General features: G+C 44.1%; 1 non-coding gene across 1 annotated transcript; it reads left to right on the top strand.

Annotated features, from left to right (window-relative positions):
* The first annotated feature begins 1,869 nt into the window (after nt 1–1,869).
* Nucleotides 1,870–1,951, top strand: trnas-aga (transfer RNA serine (anticodon AGA)). The gene has a single exon. It is a non-coding gene; the product is annotated as a tRNA-Ser (tRNA).
* The last annotated feature ends 2,171 nt before the right edge of the window (nt 1,952–4,122 follow it).

The following is a 4,122-nucleotide window of genomic DNA, read 5'->3' as shown; positions in this document are numbered from 1 at the left end:
AATTTGCAGTTCTTGCCATTTGTCCGTATTGCAACTAGGGATAGCTGGTCGTGGCAACTCGTGACTGCCACACAAATTCTTTGCCAAAATTGGATTGTCCCGCAACGTGATTCGCAGTGCACGAACTTCGCAACGAGGATATGCCACGCGGCAAGTTACAAAGCACGCTTCCATTTATTAAAGTCAGTTTCTGGGAACTGACAACCAGATTCCTCCTTACACTCGGAATTATGACAAAACATAAACCAACAGCCTCTCTCAGAGACAAACGACCAATGCCCATCTTGTGCCGGACAAACGTAGTTGACAAGATTGCACGCAGGGACTGCACAGAAAACTATAGAGGAGAAGCAGACAGGCGACCATCGAGCTGCATTCATGCAGTTCAGTTACCCGATAAACCCCATGCACAGCTGTTCCTTGTAGGTACACACAGGGCACTGAGTCTCTCTGACTCAGGGACTTGGGACTCGGATTATATGACCATCTGCAGTACTGGTTACTTCCTTGTGTGAGGTAACTCCCGATGGAACATATGTAAAACACGATAGCTGATTGAGAAAAGCGTCCAAAATAGTACCCAAGAGACGTATTTCTGTTGTGTTTCTGGTCCTGTTCCTGACATGACATCCAGCATTGTAATTATTGTGTGCTTCCTGACGATTCGGTGGATGCTTCCGTGATTGCATTGTGTGCAGTAATCTGCGTTTTAGCTGCAATTACGTGCGTTTGAAACCCAGGACCACCTGCCTCTATTCTGTTTTCTTCTTCACATGCGCAATTGCAACACAGTAAACGATCAATTAATATTGGAAAATGACATACACAGGCTTGTGAAAAGCCCAGTTTCCGTGGCAATTATGCAATGGTTAGAAATTACATTGATTCAGGAGATAAGGATGGAAAATGTGTTTGGGTAGAGATGAGGAACATTGAGGAAAGAGGAAACCAGCCGGTGTAGCTTACAAGAACATTAACAGTAACCACAGTGTAAAAAAAACGTACAGGAAAAATACCGCCTGTGAATGCTAAAAGAAGGCAAGAATTATGGGAGACATTCATTTCCCTTCTTCCACTCCCGTTTGAATTGTAAAGAAACTTTGAAGAAAAACAATCGAAAAGTCATATATGCCCCATCGAACAACGTGGGTCATACCTTGGCCATTGATTACCGTAGATTAGAATACTTACAATATGGAAACAGGTCCTTCGGCCCAGCAACTCCACACCGACCCGCCCCAGCCCAAATGCATTCCTCTCCATTCACCACGTCAATTCAGCACGACCATTTCACCTTACCGGTACATTTTTGGACTATGGGAGAAAACCAGAGCAAGTGCACGCAGCCACGGGGAGAATGTGCAAACTCCACACATTCAGTTGCATGAGGCGGGAATTGACCCTGACTCTGTGGTATTGTGAAACAGCAGCGCTCACGATGGTGTCAGCGTGAGATGGGACTTTTTTGCCGTCTTTTATTGGGAAAAATCTCTTTCATTGTGAGCATATGGAAAGACCAGCTCCTTCGCCAGAAAAAGAAATGAATATGTCACTAACCTTGGATTGTTTCATGTCCAAGAACACACAGATCAATACCTCTCTTGATCAGCTCTGCTGGTCATGTTTGCAAAGAGATCTAGCAAATTGCCAAAGTGGGATTGTCCTTTCAATCAATAATTTTGACTCAATTTGGCTGCAAATATCTTTTCCTAACTTTGTGTTTTTCTTCCTTTACGTTGGTGCCTCGCACCTTACAATTCACAGCAGAGGTGGGAGAGGAGAATGGAAGCATTCAGCTTATCACGTCAACGGCAGCTTTCAATGAGATTACGGCTGATTTGGTCAATGCTCAACCCACCTGAGCTGTCTGTAGTCATGGCCGAGTGGTTAAGGCGATGGATTAGAAATGCATTGGGGTTTCCCCACGTAGGTTCGAATCCTGCTGACTACGTTACGAATGCTTTCCTGCTGGTACAATGTTCGCTCAAAGTTCAGAAAAACTATTTTGTGAACCAGGCCGGTAATTTGATTAGACTTGGGAAACTCGAGTTCTTCATCAGAAATGTTCCATATTTAAAACATTATCTTTGTTTCTCTTTCCAGATACACTGCTCGACACATCGGGTTTCTGCAGCTGTTATTGAACGTCCTGAGCAGAAGTGCTGCTTTTCATTAGATTCCTTTAATCCCTGTCCTCTGTTCTCTGACTCGGGTCAGTGGCAACACTTCCTCCTGCTCGTCAAAGTGCTCATTCCCCACCGCTCCCTCTTCCATCATTAGAAACGACCGCAGGAAATCGCCACTTAACCATCTTTGTTCCAAAGTGAAACTCATCAGCCTCGGGAATCTCTCCACCAAACGGGACTTCTCATCCCTGGACATGGTGCAAGCCAGAGGATTGTGAAGAGATACTGTGAAAATATTGTCAGTTGGCAGTTGAAAAAATGTTTAGGAAGCAAACCATATAATTTAGGCTCCAGCTTTGTAAATCTTGATAAACTCTTTGGGAAATGGAATCAGAGGAGAATGAAGAAGTGTGAACTGTACGACCGAGTAGAGGACGGGACATTGACTCTGATGTTCTCGGGACAGGAACTGATCTGAGACATTGAAATCATTCTCGCTCACGTACGTGAGGAATGCAAACTTCATCTGGACTCTGGGACAATGAAAAACTCTGGAACACTCAAGACAATATCCAAATATTGACTGGGATCACTACAGTACGAGTACGATAGGTGAGTCATTTTTTGCCCAGTGTGTGCAGGAGGGCTTCCTGACACAGTACGTACACATGCCTTCAAGGGACGAAGCCACTTTCGATTTAGTACTGGGTAACGCGCCTGGCCAGGTTTTAGATTCGGAAGTAGGTGAGCACTTTGGAGACAGCGATCACAATTCTCTCAGGTTTACTTTCGTGAATGAAAGGAATAGGTATACTCCACGAAGCAAGAGTTTCAGCTGGTGGAAGGGAAATTACGATGCAATGAGGTAAGATTTAGGAAGCGTAGAATGGGGTAGGAAACTGCAGGGGGTGAGCACATTAAAATGTGGAGCTTATTCAAGGAAAAGCTCCTGGGTGTCCGAGATAAGTATGTACCTGTCAGGCAGGGAGGAAGATATAGAACGCGTGAACCGTGGTTTACTAAGGAAGTGGAATCCCTGGTCAAGAAGAACAAGAAGTCTTATGTTAGGACAAAATGTGAAACCTCAGTTAGAGCGCTCGAGGGTTCCAACGATATCAGGAAAGATCTAAACAGAGAGCTGAGAAGAGCCAGGAGGATACATGAGAAGTTGTTGGCAGATAGGATCAGGGTTAACCCTAAGGTTTTCCATAGGTATGTCAGGATTAACAGAATGACGAGAGTTAAATTTGGGACAATCAAGGATAATAATGGGAAGTTGTGTGTGGAGTCAGAGGAGATTGGGGAATCGCTAAATAACTATTTTTCGACAGTGTTCGCTATAGAAAATGAAAATGTTGGCGAGGAAGATACTGAGATACTTGCGTCCAGAGTACTAGAGATTGAGGTTCACAAGGATTAGGTGATAGAAATACTGCAGAGTGTGATAACAGACAAGTCCCCTGGGCTGGATGGGATCTGTCCTAGTATCCTCTGGGAAGCAAGGGAAGAGATTGATGAGCCTTTGGCGTCGATCGTCAAATCATCGTTGTCTACAGGAATAGTTCCTGTGGAATGGAGCATAGCATACGTTGTTCCCGTGTTCAAAAAGTGTCGTAGAGACAACCCTGGTAATTACAGACCAGTGAGTCTCACTGCAGTTGTTGGTAACGTGTTGGAAAAGGTTATTATAGATAGGATTTATGACCATCTGGAAAATAATAATCTGATCAGGGACAGTCAGCACGGTTTTGTGATGGGTATGCCTTGCCTAACGACTCGTATTAATTTTTTTGACAAAGTGACCAAATAGGGAGATGACAGTAAACCGGTTGATGTGATGTATATGGGTTTCAGAAAGTTGTTCGATACGTTTCCCCACAATAGGCTATTATACAAAATGCGGTGGACTGGAATTGTGGGAGAGATTGCAGCTTTGATCATAATTGGCTTGCCAATATAAAACAGTGTTGTAGTTGATGGAACATGTTCTTCTTGG

The sequence above is a fragment of the Chiloscyllium plagiosum genome, unplaced genomic scaffold, assembly GCF_037043375.1.
Source record: "Chiloscyllium plagiosum isolate Xiang-an unplaced genomic scaffold, Cpla_swu_hap1 HiC_scaffold_45, whole genome shotgun sequence".
Classification (NCBI taxonomy): Eukaryota; Metazoa; Chordata; class Chondrichthyes; order Orectolobiformes; family Hemiscylliidae; genus Chiloscyllium; species Chiloscyllium plagiosum.
Note: the sequence above shows the minus strand (reverse complement) of the source record. Positions and strands in the feature narration are given on the sequence as shown.